We start from the raw sequence: 21415 nt of genomic DNA on the forward strand, positions 1-21415 counted from the left end.
GTGCTGGAGAAGGTTTCGAGCAGAGGAAGGAGCCAGGTGATGGGAAGGTTCCTACGGCAGGAGGAAAGGGAAGGATAGAAGGCTGGACAGATACTGCAAAGGGAGGCTGCTTGCCTGTGAAGACAAGAAAGAGGGAAGTGGAGATGATGTCGACTTTTTCCAGGCTGGAGGACGCATGGGTTCTGGGAGAGAAGGGGAGGGCACTGGCATGGGGCTGCTAACATCTACCAGGTGAGTTCCCTGTTTCTGTTGACAAATCAGGAGCCGAAGACGGCACTTTGGGCTGGTTGGGAATGCTGACAACTTTGGACCAACTGTGACCATTGGACGTGATAAGACAATCCTCGAGATAATTATCATTTACTGAGCACCAGCCATGAGCAAGCACTGTCCAAGGGGCTTTACACACACGATCTGTCGTAAAACCAGCTCTCAGGAGGTGGATCAGTTCCTACCCCTTTGAGGAAATGGACAGGAAATGAAGCGGATCACTTGGTGCCAGTGGGCCAGCAAGCAGCTCTGGGACGGAGCCAGAACCACCATGATCTCCTACCCTGTCCCTAGCTAATGTGTGACAGAGCCTTCCTCGTGTTTGGGGGGTCCTGGGAACAACCTCCAGGTTCTGTGACAACCATTCCCTCTACGGCTCAGTGTTGGTCCTCGCACTGGTGGGGGAGCTCAGGGGCCGTCGGCCAGAAGCTGGTCCGGGGAGAGGGGCTGGAATCAGCTGTCTCAGTGCCCGGCGGGTTCCCTGCTGAAGGGAGGGCAGCGGCTGCTGAGTGAGTGACCCCGAAGAGACCCTCCGGGCATCTCAGAGGATTCACAGGGCCGATGCTGGGCGTCAGGGCTCAGGGTTCTCTCTCCCAGACTCAGTCACGCCAGGTCAGTCAGCCCTGAGTGAGCTGCTGTTTTAGCCAAGCTTCCGAATGGTCAGGGCACATGTTCGCAAAGTGAGACTGTCCCAGATTCTTCAGGTCCTCCCAGCCTCCCGCCTCTCCCCACTCTAGAACGTCTTTCCTCCACCTTCTATCTAAGGACAGGAAGTATTACTGTCAGCTTGTGTGTTGGGTTGAGTAGGTGTCAGATCCCTCAATGTCGTTAAGCATTTATGGAGTGTCTGCCACTTGACAGGCACCGTGGGGGAAAGTTAAAGCTCCAAAGAGACCACAGAAAACCAAGAGCAATGAAAGTGTTTATTATTCTGGCATAAAGTAGAACGAAGGTGAGGGACAGGGAACTCAGTTTCTTTGTGGTCGAGGCCATGTGAGGAAAGTCTGGAGGGCCCTGAACCTGAAGCTGATGCTACAGATGGACGGGTATCGAAAGCACCGTGAGAGTGGGGAAGGGCTTTCCTGGGGGAAGGAACAGCATAAGCAAACTGCAGAGGTGGGCTTGTGAGGGAGGGAGGAAGCCCTTGGGTTGGCGCGTAAGGACAGTGTCAGGAGGTGAATCTGGAAAGCTACCAACTCACGGAAGCCCTGAAAGCCAGACCAGGGATGAGAACTTCATTCCCTCAGCAAAGAGGAGGCAGCGAAAGGTTTTGGTGGCAGTTATAGGTTGTGTTGTCCCCCTCGAAAAAGATATGTTGAAGTCCTAACCCCAGTACCTCAGAATGTGACCCTGATTTGGAAGTAGGGTCTCTGTAGATGTAATTAGTTAAGATGAGGTCATACTGGAGCAGGGTGGGCCCCTAATCCAGTTTGCCTAGTGTCCTTACAAGAAGAGGAGAGAGACACAGAGACAGAGCGGGAGGACGGCGTGTGATCATGGAGGCAGAGAGTAGAGGGCTGTGGCTTCAAGCCGAGGAACACCGGTGTCTCAGCTCGGGCGGCTGTAACAGAACACCGGAGGCTGGGCGGCTTCTCAACAACAGAGGCTATGTCCAGATCAGGGTGCCGGCATGGTCAGGTTCCGGTGAGCGCCTTTTGCTGGGTTGCAGGCCATCTTCCTGTGCATCCTCACGTGGCAGAGCGAGCGAGCTAGCTAGGTCTCTGGCCTCTTCTTAGGAGGAACTGATCCCATTCGTGCGGGCTCCATGCTCACAGCCTAATTCCCTCCCAAAGGCTCCCCCTCCAAATGCCATCACATTGGGATTAGGGTTTCAATATATGAATTTCGAGGGGACGCAAACATTCAGTCCACAGCACTAAGGATTGCTGGCAAACCACACAACTAGGAAGAGATAAGGAAGAATTCTCTCCTGTAGGTTTCAGAGGGATCATGACCCTGTTGACACCTTCATTTTGGACTTGTGGCCTCTAGAACTGAGAGAATAAATCTGTGTCCTTTAAAGCCTGCTCCTGGGCACTACTTTGTACGGCCATCCTAGTAAAGGAATACGGTAGCGCACGTCGATGCCACTAATGACCCCTCTCCTGGCTTGCTGCCTTTGCCCCGGGCCCCGTGCCGTGGGGATGGGTCACTTCCTAGCTCACTGCCCACTCCAAGGTTGCAGGGGGTGGCCACTGACGTTTCCACCTTACCAGCTGGGCCAGCTAGTCCTGATAACATTGTGGGCTGGGTTGTTAAAAGCTTGAATATTTTTGTTTGTTTGTTTTCTGGGAAAAGATACAGGCTTTGGGAAGAAATGAAACTGTACAAAGAAGGGGATTTTTCCGGTACAGAGTTTTGAAGTCGCTATGGGTGAATAGGTGGGACGTCCTTTTCAGAGGTACTGAGGCCAGAGAGCAGGGCAAGGAGGAGGCCCAGGTGGTCCAGCTGGCTGCACTTGTCAGTGAAGGTGCCGGGACTCTAGAGATGCCGCGGCCTGTCTGCGTCCCATTGAGGAGGCACGCACTGTGCTTTTGGCTCTATGTGGTTCTGCTGAGGTCTGTGTAGCTGTTTCTACCCATGTTAGGAAAAACCAACAGAGCTGAGGGGCTGGTTTCAGCTGATGGCTGCAACCTGTTTGCACTTGGCTCGGCCAGCTTCGTGCCAGTTGAGGGCGGGAGCTGCGTCTACTGAAAGAGAGCGTTGACATGGCTTTCCAGCACCCTGCTGTGTCCTGCTCAACCTTCCTCACTCCCAACCACCCTTCCCAGCTCCTCACAGCCTGTTTGTTCAGAAAAGGTGGAGAAAAAAGTCACTCTGGCTGGATATTGATAGACGGGCTGGCTCCGTCCCACACACTGAGGACATTGTTTAAGACTGTGGCACCTCTGTAAAAATATTGGTTCTGTAGCCTTGCCAGGAGTTCTGAGTTAGCTATCAACCAGCACTCCCTGTGCAAACTCAACCTGCCTCTGACAACTTTAATCAGCGTGCAAGCCTTTTAGACTACGTTCCCTGGATTTGTGCACACGTCACCTCTGGGCCCTGCTCCCCACCAGCAGCCCTGGGGGTAGGAGTGGTGGGAAGGTGTCGTCTTGGGGCAGAATCGGGTAATTATAGCGGGATAAAGGGCAGGAGAATTCTTTCTTGAACAGGCTGGGAGAGATGTCATCTCTGTTTCATGCTGGTGTGTCTTTAGAGGAATTTTTAGCCAAAGATGAAAAGGACAAGTGTCCCTGTCGCTGGAGGAGATCCGTCGTTGTGTTCGAACCTTCGGTGTTTAGATTCTGTTACTTTCATCAGTGCAGTCAAGATTTTGAACCACAGGTATCTGTTGGCTTGAAAAGGAAAGCTTAGAGGTATTTCCTTTGATGTGACCACCTTGGAAAACAGTGTTGCAATTCCGAGGCTCTAAGGAAACCCTGAAATCTTTTTTCTGTAACATAATTCTATACAGATATGTAGACTGACAGGTGAAATTTATCTGGGGATGAGGTTATTTTAGCCATTAATCTATTTGGGATTAGAAAAGATTATTTTCAAGTTCTAAAAATAAATAAAGAGCTCAAAACTTATGTAAACACTAGATTAACATTTAAACAAATTTAAGCATGGCAAGAATTAGTAATAAAATATCCTGGACCTTTGAAGTAACTGATTTAACGTGTAGAGTACACAAAGAACAATAGTTTGATAGAATTATCAGGTAAATGTCCTCCTGCTTATCCTCACCTCCCCCAAGTTTCTTAAAAATATTTTGAACTATGATTTACAGACGGGAGGAAATTAATCGAGAAGTGTGTGCTTGGAGCAGTGGGCTGGGAAGTTAGCATTTGGACCTATTGCTTCTTTTCTGCTCCTGACTTACTGTGTGACCTTGGCCAAAGCAATTAGCCTCTCTGGGCCTCAGCCTCCATCTATGAAAGAGTGTTGTTGTCGGATGCCAAACAGGGAGTAAGATGAACGTAATGGCACTAGGGAAGAGAAATGAGGACAAGGCTCAGGGATGTTTGGAGGAAAAACAGCAGAGGAACAAGCGGCTCCCGCTTGTCCCCACGCCTCTGGTTTTGGCCCCTTCTCAGGTCTGGTGTTTGTAATCTGTGGTACCATGTTGATTTGGCCTGTTACTCAAAAATATTGAGAGCAAATATTAACTCAAGATAATGCAACTCAAGCAATGCGAAGGCCAAGTAACCTGGAAAGAGAAAATATCACCATATTTTAAAACGATGACACATGATGCTTCCAGAATTGCTCATAAATCCCTGTTTTGTGGCAGCAAGAACACGCTTGAGAAATTAATGCTGGGGTATCTCAGGGCCGCTTTATCATCATGTCAGATCTGTACACTGTCCCCCATTGCTACAAGTCTTCATGGCTGATAAGGTGCTTGTTAGAGAAATGGGAACTAAATTTATAGCTGGCTTTTGTGGAGCCAATTTACATGTTGTACTGCTGGAGCTTAGAACTAAAGGAAATGTGCTCGAAGCCAAAATTGGCTTTGTGGCTCCGGTTTCCTCTGCTCGGCACCACCTGCCTCCAATCAAACTGTCCAATTACAGGAAACAATTGTTTTCTTGCTTTCTGGGAAGTGAAGAAATTCAGCCAGTAAAGGACTGATTTCTAAATGTTTCTTTTTTTCCCCTTTTCAAAAGAAAAAAGAACAGAAAAAACAGCAAATCCAAAACATCAACACTGTTTCGGGGGAGAAAGTGTTTCCCTAACGAATTGCATTCAAAGTTCAGAGATCAGGATGATGCAGTGCACGCGTGTCGGTGTTAGGGAGCACAGGCACCTGATCTGTAATTACCTCCCGTAATAACGTTATTAGGCATTCGGAAGAAAGGTTCTTCCTTTTAAGATGAGGCGGTAATTAAGGGCTGTGAATTTCACAGGTGAAATCTTGCAGAAAGTACGATTTTGAAGTCAAAGAATTTAGTGATCCACCTCTGGTTAATTAAACTTTCTTCTCAAAATAAAATCTTGTATTTGAAACAATGCAATCGATGGCAATGATACTATTTATCGCTGGGCCCAAGTCTCATTTCTTTAAATTCTCATTTGACTTGCTAAAGCTCATTTCTCTAAAATGGTTAAAATAGCAGCAGAGAAGTTGAAGGGAAAATAAACCATCGGCTACATGTAGATGGTACTTAGCATGCACTGAGCATGGATGATAATTATAGGACAGACTCTCCTCTGGCAGGTAATATTTTAGTGGAACTAACAAACTTCACTTGATGTGTTTTTCTGTCATCTCTTAATGTTTTCTTTTTTAAAATAAAAACAGAACTGCTCAATATTTCACAATTCAATAAAAATAATGACCTCCTGAAAAACACTCATAGGCACTGTTCATCTCTTTCCCCTGCAACGCGGTTATATTTCTGAGGCTACTTCCAAAAGCTTTCACATACAACATTGACTTTTTGCCACGGTCAGAATCCACTTATATCATGGAACAACCCTGAGTTCTCCCACGCAGGGGACATCAGCTCCTAAGAATCACTGTTCTCCTCCTCCGGGAAGCCTTCCTTGGTCAGATCAGCTGGAGGCCATCCCACTCTCTGCCTTGCTCTAGTCCTGTTTCGGCTTCTGTCCCAGGCAGTGGTTTGCTCTTCTGTCCTGTGGAGAAGCCCTTTGGGAATATGAACTCCTCAGGGACCAGGCTATTTCTCTCCCATTTGGTAAAAAGGAAGGAGTGGATGCTTTCCCTCCTATTTTTCTGGGTATTTCCTCTGAGCTCCCTTTGAGACCTTTTCTCTTCTCCATCTCCCCTAGGTAGTGGGGGCACCAGGACTGCATCCTCAGCACCTTTTCCTTTCATTCTTCACACTCCCTGGGTGACCTCTGCACTCTTGTGACTTCACCTGTAACCTGTGGTCGCCAAATGCACTGGCCCGTGCTCTCATCCTTACACCTGACAGAAGCCTTGGCGTTGGGGGGCTAGGCACACAGGCTCTAGAGTTGGGTACCCTGTGCTGAGCCTGGGTCTTCCGCATACCAGTGAGTGACCTTGAGGCCGTTAACTCAACCTCCCTGAGTCTTAGTTTTCTTACCAAATGGCATGGATCCCAGCGAGATCAAATCCCGTAGTCCTGAGAAGCCCCTCCTCATTCTCCAAATCTTGGCTCCCCAGGTATCATGGCCCAAGGCTCTCCCCGCCTGCATACCCCACCTCCACCACCCTGGCCTCCTGCTGCCCCGGGGCCGCCTCTGGTTCTGTGCCCGGCCCGGCCTGGTGCCTGTTTGTCTCTGAGTACCTGGAAGGTGAGTTCTCTAGAGCAGGGCCTGATCATCACTTAGTGCTCCCCCGGTGTCTGGAAGACACTCAGGAAGCCTTTACTAAATGAACGGATCTGGTTTCAACAACAGATTCTGTGCTCCTTACCCACACCAGGCTCTTTATCCACGAGAATGAATTTTGGATACTGAAAATCTACCGCTTCATGGAGATCTGGTGACTCAGGGGGTAATTGTGGGCATGGGGGCTTTCCAGCAACCTAGTTAGATGAAACCACACAGCAACCTTCCCAGCCCACGGGGTGACCTATTTCTCAATTCCTGTCTTCTCAACATCCATCACCGCAGAATTCTGATGGGGCTGGGCCAGTTCACTGCTGGGATCTGATGAGAAAAGGGAATTGAAATGTAGGTGATTGATTTGGGCCTTGAGAATCCGATGGCATTTCATCTTGTTCTTTCCGACAATGGGAACTGGTCTGTGGAAAGGGGGCTTCCGGTGGCCCCTGCTGGGCCTGCCGGAAGTTCTGCTCCATCCTGGTGGAATGGGGCGGGCAGGCTGCCCTGTCACACAGTGCAAGAGATTGATTATCTGGGCTCTTGTGGCCTCTCTGGGTGAGTTCCCAATTAGAATGAAAAATCTCTAACAATTCTGTTTGCACCCAGATCCTCATTCTGCTTTTTAGAGCTGAAGTGAGAATCGAGCTCTGTGAGTCTTGCCTGACTGAGTTCATCTATGAGGCGATCGGGCTGGTCGCTGCCGCTCCTCCCGGCTGATGGGCAGGTCTTCCTTCCTCCTCACGCCCAGCAGGACCGGTGGATGGGCAGAACCGGCCTCTCTGGTGGGTTGTGTTTTCTCAGCCCTGCAGCAGTAAGGAGAAGTGGAGACGCTGTAGTGGGCAGGTTTCTTTTTCTCCTCCCTTTTTCTCTCAGCTAGCTCTTACTCATCTTAAGTCCTCTCCTCTGTGACTCCTTTCCTGACAATTCCCGTCCCTCCCCGACCTTCCTCCTGTGACCTCTCTGGCACCCTGGGTGCCCTGTTGGGAAGCTCCTCACGTTTTCTGCCTACCATTCAGCCTCCCACCAGCCTGACCGTCCCTGGAGGGCAGGCGGTGTGTTGCTGACCATTGAAAGCTCAGGGCACAGTGCTGGGTGACCACTCTGTACGAATTTGCAAGGGATGAAAGGACCACACAGTGGTCATCAGCCCTCTGCCCAGTGGGCTATTAGAATCTTCTGAGGAATTTTTAAAAATAACGTGGTAGCTGGGGCCCCACCCTGGACGAATGGAATTAGAATGTGTGAGGGTGAGACCTGGGTGTCAGCATTTAAATAGCCGCCCAGGTGGTTTCACTGCTCAGGCAGAGAGGAGAGCAACTCGAAGTGGCAAAAACTTGAAATGGCTTTGGGATCCGACTGCTGGGGCCTGGCGCTGGGCTTCCTTCCTGGCTGACTTTGGTTTCCTCACTTATAAGGGGGAGGCCCGTGAGAGGGGGTTGCTGGGTTCTGGATACTGCATATAAAGTACCTACAAGAGACTGTGTACCTAGTAACTTTTAATCTTGTGGTTGCAAACGCTTGGTGCACATTGCCCTTAAGCCTATAGCATTTGGAGTGAGGCAAGGCCTGGTTTGAGTAGGTTACCAAATATTTGACTCTGGGTGGGCTACTTGACTTCTGTGAGGCTCAGTTGTCTCCTTTGTGAGACGGGTTTAATGCTATTACCCACATCACAGAGGTGTAAGGATTAAATGAGCTGAGATATTCAAGTAGTAATTTTGATAATCAGTAGCTACTTATTATTATTATTAGGTTATTGGATAAGCAGGTGAAGAACATAGGGTGAATGCTGACCGATGTTTACAGAAGAAAAAACAGTTAGATGATGATGTACGAATTGTGGCTGTTTGGACTTCTCTTCTAAAGTGTCTCTCTCTAAGCCTTGAACTTTAAGGAAAAGCTGTATGCCTTGCTTTCTGACCTTCAAAGATCAAAATATTGATGATTATGTAATGCCAGATTTGTAAATTTCCAAGATTCTTCTGGAGTGGAAATACGTTTTCATTTGCTAATTTCTGTTAACAAGGCAAAAAGCTTTCTTAAATAAACAATTGCATTTTTAGAGAAGTGTAAATTAAAGCTCTCTTCCTAACTTTGCTAAAGTTGTCCTCCCTCTGACTGTAATTTGCTCTGGAGATCACACTGTCCCTGTAGCTGCTAAATTGTGAAGCTCTGAGCCAGCCCTCGGCTTCAGGTGTTAGGTGAGGATGACTGTGGTGGAAGTTTTGTCTGAGGCCAGGCCTGTGAGCCAGGAGTCAGAGCTGGCAAGCTGGCAGGTGAGCCCCTTGCAGCCCCTGCCCTTCATTCCCCACCGAGGTTGCTGGGGTTAAGGAAGCTACCATCCAAACGTGGGCAATTCAGCCTTCCAGTGTGAGGATGGATGGTGCAATGGACTCCGGCCATGAAAACCCAATTAAATGCTTAAAAATTATGGAGAAAAATTAGGAATATCTAATTCAGTTGTCTGTTGGCCCAAGAGCTGCCACCTGAGTGGTAATATGAGCCTCCTCTCAGAGGGCACCCAATTATTTCTGTTATTCCCCTGAAGACCCCCGCCGACCAGGTCACTCAGAGGCACTGGCATCTCTCATCCAGGGCTGCTGCCCGTGAATGAACCAGCAGGCGTCTTACCGCTGCCATCGTCTGCCTCGAGAAGGCCACTGTCCAAGGCTGGGTGCGTCTTCCAGGGGATCCTCAAATTCTCAGCCCTCAGAGGACCAGCAGGTGCCAGGTTTCCCACAGAGAGAGAGGGATGAGGCGGATCTGCTGCCCAGCCTCTCCCCGTGTGTCAAGTGAGCGATTCTGCGGCTCCCTTTCCCTTGGGGCGAAAACCTGGACCAGTCAGGGAAGATGCCACGTGGTCCCCTCTAGTCTCCTCCTGGCCCCTCCCACACTAAGCACCTCCTTACAAGACACAACTCCCTGCCTGTCCAAGGATGCAAGCAGGTGCTGATGTGTGAGCGTAGGAGAGGGAGAAGCGGGCCAGGCCTTAGCTCCGCCAGCTGAAAATTCCCTATTACACACGTAAAAGCCAAAGCAATCTCATTAAGCCACCGACAAAGACAGCATGACTTGGTAATGCCTTCCTAGAGGGCAATTTGGCAATATCGATCAAGAGTCTTAAAAATGTTCGCAGCCTTTTACTCAGTATTTTGACTCCTAGGAATTTAGTCTCAGAAACTATTCCAGTATGTTCATAAAGATCTACGTTCAAGGATTTCACTTGAAAATTCATCTCACTAATACACGAGCAAAATCGGAAATTAGCAAAATCGGAAATTAGCAACCTTAATGTCCAAAACAGAAGAATAACTCAGTTACTTCTGGCATTTACATACATATAGCAAAATATTTTAAATCCATTAAAATCACATTGAAGAGTAGTTCATAGGAAGACATTTACATTGCAATGTTAGCTTTAAACTATTGCGTATAAAACTGTGGGTATAGCGCGAGCCCAACCATGTAAAAGCATACATACATATGGCATATATTTAGATGCATGTGTGTACCACAAAAAAAAAAAGACTAGAAAGAATGCACCAAGAAATGGGCAGTGGCTATACCTGGGGAATGAGACAATTACAGATAATTTTTTTTTCTTTTTCATAATACTCTGGCTTTTCCCTGATTTTCTATAGTGAGCATGTATGACCTAAAAAATACTTTAAGATGATTCAAGCAACAGAAGGTAACAGAAGCTCAGTGAGATAATGCCAGAGCTGAGAATGCGGGACGTGTTATTCCAGGTCTCCTTTGTGGGAACCTCCCAAGCCGGGTCTCCCCCTCACACCCCTCCTCCACATCTGATGCCGCAGACTTTGCCAAGGACACAGAGAAGCAGAGATGGACTTGTGCTGGCCTGGGGTGGTAGACAGTAGCAGATAGGAGCAGGGCTCTGGATTCAGCCAAGTCTATGCTGGCTTCCTAGTTCCACGACTTATGCACAGGTTCCCTACTTTCCTAGGCTCCCTACTTCCAAGAGCCTTAGTTTCCTCATCTGTAAAGTGGGGATAACAATACCACCCACAGGAATGTAGGTGAGTTGATATACAGAAAGAGCTTGGTGTTGTCCCTAACATGTAGTAAGTGCCCTGTAATTGTGTGTGTGCGCGTGCGCGCGTGCATAAATGTGTTCATGTGTGAATGTTTGTGTGTGTTTTCTCATCTGATAAATGGATCCAAGATCATTTTCACCACTCCTTTCTTTTTTGTTTTTATTTTTTGAGGAAGATTAGCCCTGAGCTAACATCCACTGCCAATCCTCCTCTTTGTGCTTAGGAAGACTGGCCCTGTGCTAACATCTGCACCCATCTTCCTCTACTTTATATGTGGAACGCCTGCCACAGCATGGCTTGATGAGAAGTGCGTAGGTCCACACCCGGGATCCAAACTGGCAAACCCCGGGCCACCAAAGCAGAGCACGTGAACTTAACCCATTACGCCACCGGGTCAACCCCCACCACTCCCTTCTTAAAGCTTTGGATTCATTTATCTAAGAACAGGGTTTTGTAACTTACTAGACCTATGCCAGGTGGAGCAAGTCGGTCTCTGTGTGCTGAGAAAGAGAAGGGGGTCACAGCATCTCCAGGAGGACAGAATTGGTGTTTCTCTCCTCCCTGCATAGCAGATGTGGGGGAGGGCTGCTGGTCCACCCTTAGAATCTTCCATGTCCACTCTCCTCACAGCCATGTGGCTGGACCCTGGCCTCCCATGGCTAGGCACACTTTGCTGAGTGGGAAACTCAATAAACAGTTGCAAATACAATCTCACTCCCCTCAACAAGACAATCATACACTTGAGAGGAAGCTAACATCGTCATCACATCACCAGCATCATCATCATCTCAATATCGGGCATGGATGAAGATGAAGTGCAGGTGTTTGCCTGGAAGTTCAGAGCCTGGCATGGCTGGCACTCTCCCTTTGCCACTGGTTCCTTCCTTCTGGACTCCCCGTGCTCAGAGCTGCCATTTGTGCACCTGACCATACCCCTTTCTGGAAAGCACTGTCGAGCCTGTTAGGTGAGCTGGCTGGCAGGGAGGGTGTAACGAGCATGGCTCTATTGCCCTTGACTGAGGCCGTGATGGGGCTTGTAGGCCATCCTGGCTGCAGGCGGACGTGCCGTTGCAGAACAGTCTCATGCTTGCGCCGTGGGGATGGTGCCGGCGAGAAAAAGGCAGCATGAGGCCAAATGCAAATTGTTTTAAAACACACAAATGAGCTTGGTTCAGGGGGTGCCAAAGAGTTCTGGATTTGAGCAGAGAGTGATTTTGTGCATTTTTACTGCTATCATGCAATAAAAATGCCACCGTTCACAGAGCCTTTAAGTTGTAGTTTTAGGAGATGCTGTCAAGAAGAGCAGTCCGCCAGTTTCACCTGATTTGCCAAACTGATTTTAGTTGGTTTTTTCAAAGTCATGTCAGACCTTCAAACCTGTGGGCTTTCTTTTTCTTTGTGAAATTGTTACTCTGAACATTTAGAATCAATCTGATTAAATGATACTCACCTTAAACCACTCAAAGTGCCATATGCCCCCAGGTAAGTGCTCTCGGATATGTGGTGTGATTCCTTATTTCAAGGAGCTGCTAGGAAAGACGGCATCAGATAAGACACTAAAGGGAAAACACGTGGCTCAGGCCGTAGGTACCATCAGGGATCAGAAAACAAAGAGATGATGTCGTCCACCGTGTATTGAGCGCCTACTCCATCCAGGGCCGCATTCACGGTGGGCGACCTGTGCAGCTGCACAGAGCCCCTTGCTTAGAAGGCTCCTGCCCTTGACTTAATGCTCTGTGTCACTGTTTTGAAATTCTTACTTGTAATGAGACTGGCGCCCTGTATTTTCATTTTGCGCCAAAGCTGTTTCCCTTCCCTTCTGGATACACAGCTGGAGTCTATCTCTCACCCTTCCTTGCAGCCAGGTGGGGTACATGACTTAGTTTGGTCAAAGGAAGGTGAGTGTCATTTGCATGCCGGGCCCATTAGAACCTCTGGGCACCATCCTTATAAACACATACACATGAACTTGGTTCATGGTGCCAAAGGATTGGCGACCTCAGCAGAGTTACTTGTGCACGTTTACTGCTAACATCCAACAACAACGCAGTTATTCCTGGGGTCTAAGCTGTGCTTCCAGGAGATGCTGTCAAGGAGGGCAGGCCAGCCTTATCCCCTTTGGTTAACTGGGGTGTGGCCCTGGGCGACTTTGGAAGCCTGTGTTGAAGATGGCGTAGCTGCTGTCAGCCTGGGTCTGAGTCTCTGAATAACTGCATGGAGCAGAACAGCCTGTACCCTGCCTTCTCGTCCCAGCCACTTGGAGCTGCCCTGGGCTCTCACGAGAGCGAAAAACAAACGTCTCTTGTTTTGAGAGAGGCCAGATTGAGACCTGTGGTTTCTGCAGCCCCTGGTGCTGCAAGGCCTCTTTTTCAGAGGAAGGAAGGCTTTCTCAGCAGCCTCCCAGCCCACTCCCTCTCTCGGCTTATTTGCCAGAACTGAGCAATTCCTGTCAAGGGGGAGGGAATTGCGTGATCAGCTTGGATAATAAGGACTTGCTCTTCAAGCCTGGGGAGGGGCCTGGCCACCCGAAGCCTGTGGCTCTCGCTACAGGAACACGTATGACCTAAAAAATAGTGATGCATGGGCAGCTGGGCTTGGAGCCGTGGGGACTGAGAGAGACTTGCCACCCGGTGGGCAGCCAGGCAGTGTCTGCCGCAGGGGAGGAAAACAGAGGTGGGGTTTTCTTTTTCCCCAGCTTCATTGAGACAGAATTGACATATAAGATTGTGTAAGTTTAATGTCTACAACATGATGATTTGATACACGTATATATTTGGAAATAATTACCTAATAAGGTTAGTTAACACATTCATCACCTCACATAATTACAATTTTTTTTGGTGGTGAGAACTTTTAAGATTTACTCTCTTGGCAACTTTCAAGTATAATATATATATATACATATATTTTAACAAACAGCAAATATTTGGTTTCAAGCTTCTGAAGAGAGAGAGTGACTATATCTTCTATTTCTTTTGGAGCAATGAATTATCCTCTGTCAGTTCTTATAAATTGGAGGATGAAAAAATTTACACATATTACATTGGGAAGAAAAACCTTCATTATAACTGTGAAGTTTATCTGGAAATAAGAACGCTCTGTGGAGATCGTCAACCATAACTACTAGCTTAACCCCTTGATTTTCCCACCTCAAACGGACACAGTGGACACAAAGGGAGCGCCCGGGAACTTGTGATTAATGTGGGCTGTGAAGCAAAGAGTGGTTCAGCAGGGACAGAGTTCCTCAGGAGGAGTCTAAGGTTTTGGACAAACTGCTTTCCGTTTTGTGTTTGGTTTGTACGTCAGAAGGAACGTCAAAGGCTGCAAGTACAGTATTGTATCTCGCTCCTTGACTCTAGTGGTTTAAATAACGGGGGGTTTATTTTTCCTCAGAGAACAAGAAGACTGGAGCTAACTAGTTGCCGGCACTGGATCAGAAGCTCGACGATATTAGCGTCAACCTTCTGCAATTTTCTTGGTGTTCTCCTAACAGTTGCAATATGGCTGTTACAGCTCCAGCCATCACATCTGAAGCAGGATGAAGGTGGCGGGGCATTTTGAGCCCTGCTTTGTCCCATTTTAGCAAGAAAATGAAGTTTTCCAGACTTTTGCCCCAAAGCAGTGTCTGGCTTTAGTCTCATGGCCAGAATTGGATGACACCCCCTCCCACCCCCCTGCCCCGACCCCCCGCCCCAGCTACCAGGGAGGCTGGGGAGTGAGGAGCAGAATGGTCCAGACTGACTTAGACCAATCATGGCCCATCACCTGGGCTGGACTATGGCTGCTCTGAACCAAAGAGGGGTTCTTCCAGCAGGAAACAGGAGGAATGGATACGGAATAGGCCATAAATAGTGTATGTTACCATCTGCAAAATACTTTGGGTAAGAGGAATGGTTTATAAAAATAAGGCAGGTGGGACTTGGACTTCTCCCGGCTGGGAGCTGGGAGGCTTGGGGTCTGGAACACTTCCTGATACAAATACAGCCCAGATCAAAGTGAAAACCAGAGCAGAGCTCGTGTCCGAGCTGCCACTGAGGTTCAGAACTGAATCCGGGGTTCTTCTTGCTGCCAATGCTTGTTCAACCGTTAATCCAGACCCCATGACCTTCTCAGGCTGTTATGGGGTCTCTATAGTAGAGGCCAGTAAGCATGGCAGGTTATCTGTCAATCAACTAGATCTCTGATTAGAAGGCTTGACCTTCACATTTGAGTTCTTTATGCCCGACGGCAGGATTTCGCTCGCTTTCCCTCGGCCTCCCTTGGTGCTTCCTTCACTTTCTTTGCCTACCTATGTCACAGGGACAGCTCTGTTCCCTTGTCCTCCTCACCAGATCCGTGCCGCCAGAGCAGTGCTGTCCAGTTGGAGTATAATGTGAGCACATAAGTAACGTGAAACTGTCCAGCAGCCACATTTTAAAAAGTGAAATGAAACACATGAAAATAAATTAAAAACTGTATTTTAATTAATCCAATATGTTAAAGATATCATTTCAACAGTAATAATAGAAAAATTATCAGTGAGACATTTTTCACTCTTTTTTTTCATGCTAAATCCTTGACATCTGGTTTGTATTTTACACCTTACACATCTCAGTTCAGACTAGCCACATTTCAAGTGATCAATAGCCATGTGTAGCTAGTGGCTACCGCATTAGAGAACACAGTTCTGGAGGACAGACACCATTCTATTTATCTCTTCATCTCTAGTGCCTACAGAATAGCAAGCCCTTAGTAAATGCTGAAAGAAGAAATAGGGCCACACTGCTAGGAATCTTCCTCAAACCTAGGTAACTGGGAGTTCCACCAGAAAGCCCCGGAGCAGTGTGCATGGTAATCTGGAGTGGGGACTTGCATTCACACCCTGTGGGTGTGGCTTTATTAGCCGTTTAACCAAATCAACCCATTTAGCCTCTTTACGTCTCTGTTTCCTCCTCGGTAAAGAGAGACAGTAACGTCTATCTTCCAAGTTGTCCAGAAGAATAAATGGGAAGGCAGACACAAAACGTGGAGTACTGGCACGTAGTAAGCACTTAAGAAGGAATCGCTGTAGTTCTTTTTTTCCTCTCTCAGTTTTATTGAGATACAGGTGACATATCTCACTGTGTAAGTTTGAGATGTATGTAGTTATTTTAGGCTGGATATTGTGTGAGTCACACGGAGAAGGTGGGTATCAGTAGCAGTGGTACGGCTTGGCCAGGGCAGAGCTGGTCCTGGGGTTTGCTGTGTCCTAGTCACGGGACTCTTTTGGTATGGGTTCTCCCTGCTTTGGGAACTATCCTGGGGGGATGGCAAAGCAAGTTTTGGCTGTAGCTGGGCAAGTCACATGCCAACCGTAGGGTTTGGTAACCAAGGGCAAATGCCAAAAGAGGGTGCCTGTTGCTCTGGGTGTTGCTAACTGCTCATTGTCCCTCCACAGCCTGAGGGTTCAGCTTCCCAGGGGAACTTGATGACAGCCAGGCCCCTTCAGAGCGAGGTGAGCACCTGGGTCCCTGTCGCTCACTGTCTTCTGCTCCACTGGGCCATCCTCACACGCTCCACCCCTCCTCTCTGTGCGCCCACTGACATTTTTTCTCTCAATTGACTGCCTTGAAATATGGTTGTTTTAAGCAATGGAAACAAGTGTTTCATTATCGTACCCAGTTTTGAAAAGGAAAAATGGGCAAACAAGTCAGATACATAGTCACATTAAGAAAAGTACAGGCTAACTTTATTAAAAAGCTTCTTTGTGGTATCAGGCAGGAAGTGAAATGGCTTTAAACGGCAAACATTTCTCAATCATTTGATGCACCAGTAATCTTGGCATTCTTTCTCTTCTGTCCCCTAAAGAAAAAAAAAAAAACAGTGCCCAGATATAACTCAGACAAGAGAGGAGAAAGGGACTGAGTCAGTCATAGTCACAGAGCCCCTCTGAAGGCTGCTCATCCCTTCCGTGAAGCCACGCAGGAGGGCCAGTGACGGACGTGTGTGTGGAGGAAGGTGCGCGTTTTGCTGTATGGTTGAGCCTGGGCTCCCCGATCAATTGTTGCCTTTCTGTTGGTACCACTGGCCGATGGATTCTCTCAAATCTGTCACTGTGGGAAATACCATAAAGGTCAAATTTTGGACTTTAGCTGGTAATTCCATTTTCTGGGGATGGTGAAATCTCAATCCCCACATATAACATTCACTCCTCTTGCCAAACGCCATTGTCCTTATTTCTACTACAAGTTAGTCTCTTTGCACAAAAGATAAAAACACAGAGCAGCATGACTGGTTAAATCTTTTCTTGAAGAAAAAATCGCACGCACTTAATAAGGACCAAACCAATAGAAATGAAAGGGGAAACCAGAAGATTGATGCCACTGATATAGTCTTGCTTAGTCGCACTTTTCAAGACTTATTTATAGATGTCAAACAGGATATGGCACATGGGAGGTGTTCAGTAAATACTCCTTAATTGATTAAAACGAAATATATTTGTGGATCTTTAAGGAAAAAGGTATACTTTTGAAAATAGCAGTTGGTGTTAATCAGTAACCAAAATGGTGCCAGATGGAATCATGGTGATCAGGACCAAAAGTCTGGCGAATACGAAATAGTTTCGAATGTCATGATTTTAGGATCTTTCCTAAAAATTCTCAGAATGATTTCCCACATCTTCTCAGTAAGCTTTGCACTGCTTTGCAGCGTCAGGCGGCAGGCACTAAAGAAGCACCAGCTGTGCCTCGAGGTGTGGCTGGAACTCACATTTCTGACTCGCAATATCATCCTTTCTTATCCTGGCTCCACCCGTCTCCATCCTGCAAAATCCCCCCCATGCTTGAACCCGGGAGTGGAGGAGTTGGTTCCCTGTTCGCCTGCTCTTCCCCTTGATAGAGAGCTGGTCTCAGGTAATGTAATGGTTTCCTTAGTGTCTGCCTCTCTCATGGGAGCTCCTCAAGGGCGCAGACCCGCATTTATTCAGTTTTACGTCGCAGGAGCTCCCACAGCGTCTGGTGGGCAGTAGGTTATCACACACCGGTTGAATGCACGGAGGGCAGATATACTCCTTGGTGTTTGGGTTAATAACCCAGTTTGTTGCTGGTGTTCTTTGGGGTGTATTTCTACTCTTGCTCCCTGTAGTCCTTTTTCTCCCTAAGATAAATAATGAAACCAGACTTCTCACCTTGCAAAAGGTTAGTCCTGTTTCTAAACCCATTTTGTGGGCTCTTTTGAGAGGCTAGAAATGTCTCTTATATCCCTGGGGAGAATCCTAGGTGAGGGGTTGGCAGATGTGGCCGCAAACCAAAAGAACTTGCCCTTGAAGTTAAATGAAAAGGGCATTGTGTCCCTTTTCTTTTAATTTCAATCCCTGTCATTGTCATTTGTCTGGCAGGGAACTATGCAGGTTGGGAAAGCCTGATCTCCCCCTCTAAGCTCCTTGTAGCCAGACAGAGCTTGTGATTTTCCCTCATTGGTTTTTCCTGCTTCAGTGTCCTTGGAACAACATTTTTGAATACGGCAGGGGCGTCCTCCTCACGGTCCCCGCAGCGGGCGGGGGGTGGCCCTTTAAGGCTGTGCTGTACTGATTTAGGAAAGTGTTTTTTTTAAGTCCTGACAAGTGGCTGCTCTCTCAGGTGGTGCTATTGCAGAAATGTTAGAAACAATGCCTACTTGTGGAGCCTTGCATGACTTCTTTGGCTCACATTTCTCCAGAGAGAGCTCACAGGCTGATGGCCTGGTTAAGGGCCTTCCTTGTTTCAATCCATCTGATTATTCTAGACCTCAGCAGACCTATGATTCCCTGTTTGATAAAGCCCCAACAGTTAAAGGGGAAGTATTCGTCATCTCGGCACCTGGTTTCAGGAACAAAGTACTCACCTCCCAGCCGAGGAAGCCATTTCACAATAACCTTCGTTCAGGGATGTGAAGAGCTGAGCAACTCAGCAGTGGGGTCTGTCCTGCTAGCCTGGCTGGGGCCCGTGGGGGCTAGGATTTCAGGTGGGCAGGGCTTAGCAGTTGCCACGGAGACCATCAAGCACTTGATGAAAACTGCTGGGATGGGGAGGGCTGAGAAACCACAAGAAGATCGCTGGCCTTCTAACAATTTGTGAACCCCTAAGGTAGCAGTCAGGCTCAAGCCTGTGGAGGTGGTTATTGGGGGCACTCGATTCTGGAAACAGAGGGAAGCTAAGCATTGTAACTTCTCCTCAGAAATGCATCTGATTTGTGCATCAGGGGCATCAGGATCCCGTAGGCCCCCAGAGCCTAAGGCTAATCTTGTGTGTGTACCTGCTGGGGTGGGGAGTGCTCTGTGCCATATTTGCCCTGTTGGGCCCATACACACGACTTGATGGCTGTAGGATTTCCTGGCTACCGTGGGGAATCCTGTTCTTGGGTTTTCTGTTTAGAAGCCTAGCAATAGATCTCTCCAGCTTCGAGTACTCAAAAGTGATGATAATAGCAGCTCACCTGTATTGAGGACCTACTGCGTGCCAAAGGCTTTACCCGCATCGTCAACGTTAGTTCTTATGAAACCTTTGTAAGGCGTTGTTGTTAACTCCATTATACACAGGAGGAAACAAAGGTCCAAGGAATTGAAAAAACCTCTTTGAGGGCACAGAGCTAAGACTTCACATTAGTTGACAGTGAGTCGCGTGTTCTTCCAGGTGGCGCCCTTTCAGGGCATTTGGTGTGGGAACGCCCTCTGTGGTATCGCTAATAGGCAGTCATTTGTGGGGTTGCTTTGTTGGCAGTTCCTGCAGCCCCTGCCGGGGCACCCTCGTCCACCCCGTCTCCATTCTCGGCAGCCTTCATCCATGTGATGCATCCCCATTCCTTGAGAGGAGCCAGCCAGGACTGTCTCACCTGATAACACCACCTGGGGGCAAGAGGGTCAGGACCTCAGGCGTTGGCCACCCCGGGCTCTGCCCAGGGCCAAATCCATCAGTCTAATTGGTTGACTCCGGAGTTCCGAGAGAGCCACCTGTCTGAAGCATAGGGCTCTGACTTCGCAAAATGTCTTACAACAGGACCACCGTGGAAAGAACTGCACTTTGGTTGTTTTTTTAGACCCTCAGCAGACTCATAAGTCTAGACAATCAGGCACTGCTCCGTGACTGAGTTGGAGAGGTCTGGGATGACTTGGGCTGTGTCCAGCTGCCCTGGGGAGGTCACCAAGACCATCATGGTGTTGTCACTGCCTGGTTAGGCTTGGGTTTCTTGACATGGGCTTCTTTTTCCTGTGGGAAGACTCCAGACTCCATGGACAGGCGGGTGCCTGGGGCCTCTGGCTACACTTCCCCTGCCTCTGTGTGTGCTTCTGCCTCTTTCCAAGGATATAGGTGTGGTCGTGCCCCTCAAGAAGGAACGTCTATAAGAGAGAAGAAAAGCCAGAGGCCTCTCAGTTCACCATCTCATCACAATACCTAGCAACACTTATGGCCTTAAAGCTCCTCCTTTCTTCTGGAACTACAATGTTGGGAGAGGGGTTATGGCAGTGGTGGTGGGTCCAGACCACCTGCCTCGATGAGGTCTGTGAGGGGAGGTCATTTGAACCGCACACTCCACATCTGCCGGATGAGAACAAGTCTAACATCCATGTTGCAAGGGTGGGGAACAATGCACGTTTAGCACCCGCCACCAAGTAGACACTCCATGAATGATTATTGTTGTTATTGTCATATAACAATCTTATTATATAAAACCCAATTTTTTAAGGCCTTTCTAAGCTCATAGGAGTTGGAAGGGCTCAGCTCCAATGTTCCCTTCTTTTTACTTCATCCAAAAGGATCCCCTCTTTTTCTCCTTCTGCTCTTGGTTGTCTGGTCACAGGCTCCATCTAATACTCACCTTGTAATTGTATTTGAGTATAGACTGTGTCTTGTCTACTTACTAGACCGAAGCTCACAGAGGGTAAGGGCTCAAGACCACAGGCTAGTTGATGGTGCAGCTGGGGTTTCGACACTGACCCATATTCCTCATCCCAGGAAAAGGGGAAAATAGGGTTAGGTACCAAGTCCTAGGAAGGTGCCTGAGGAGTTTTCTCTCACATTTGCTTAGAGACGGGAACTAGCACTTCTGTGCCCTGCCTGGACGTGGGGAGCAGGACAGGCCTCCCAGTCTCCAGCGCACAGCAGATTTGATAGGAACCTACCAACTTGCGGGTGTCTCAATTGCGGGCTGCGTGGTGTAGAAACATCCCCTATTGATACGGGTGTTGAAAGTCCTGATAAAGAGGACAGGCATGGAGGAAGTGCTCAGAGGCTGCTGGGCTAGCAGGAAGCAGAAGCTGTTTCTAGCACAGAGGATGTGGCTCAAGACAAGGTATGAGAAATGAAAGTCAAGGAGGAAGTAGAAGTGGGATCGTAGGTGCCTCGAGGACAAGGAAGTGGCTTTGTTGGCAAAGGTGGAAGGAGAAAAAGTACCGAGGCTCAGCGTTGGGGTGGGTGTGGAAGCCGTTTCTCCTCTTACAACGTCTGCCTGAGGGGAGATGTTGGAACCTGGAGGTTAGACGTTTGGCACATGGAGATTCTCAGTCAGCTCTCATGGAAACCGCTCTCCAGGAGAAGTTTAGCTTCTGAAGGCAACGGGACACTGAGTTCAAAGATGCTCAGTTGACTGGCTTGCGCTTGTGCTTTAGGTCTGCAGCGAGAGGTGAGGTCGACGGGGTGAGCTGGTGCCTGGAGCTGCTCGGGAGGCAGCTCTGGGTTTCCTTGATGTTGAGGGGTGCACATGGCCTACCATCCACTGAGCACCATGACGCGCTGCGGTTTACGGATAGGAACGAATTTCGTCCTCAGAATAACACATGTTTTACTGAGATG

The 21415-nt window shown here is 48.3% G+C and overlaps 2 long non-coding RNA genes across 2 annotated transcripts in view; one reads left to right on the forward strand and one right to left on the reverse strand.

Annotated features, from left to right (window-relative positions):
- Nucleotides 1–21415, forward strand: part of LOC111768166 (uncharacterized) — a 50034-nt gene that overhangs the window by 18491 nt on the left and 10128 nt on the right. The window lies entirely within an intron of this gene.
- On the reverse strand, nucleotides 5625–9416 carry LOC138917935 (uncharacterized). The gene is made up of 2 exons (XR_011426618.1): nucleotides 9205–9416; nucleotides 5625–7376 (listed from the first exon to the last, which is right to left on the reverse strand). It is a non-coding gene; the product is annotated as an uncharacterized lncRNA (long non-coding RNA).

The sequence above is a fragment of the Equus caballus genome, chromosome 15 (assembly GCF_041296265.1).
Source record: "Equus caballus isolate H_3958 breed thoroughbred chromosome 15, TB-T2T, whole genome shotgun sequence".
NCBI classification, from domain to species: domain Eukaryota; kingdom Metazoa; phylum Chordata; class Mammalia; order Perissodactyla; family Equidae; genus Equus; species Equus caballus.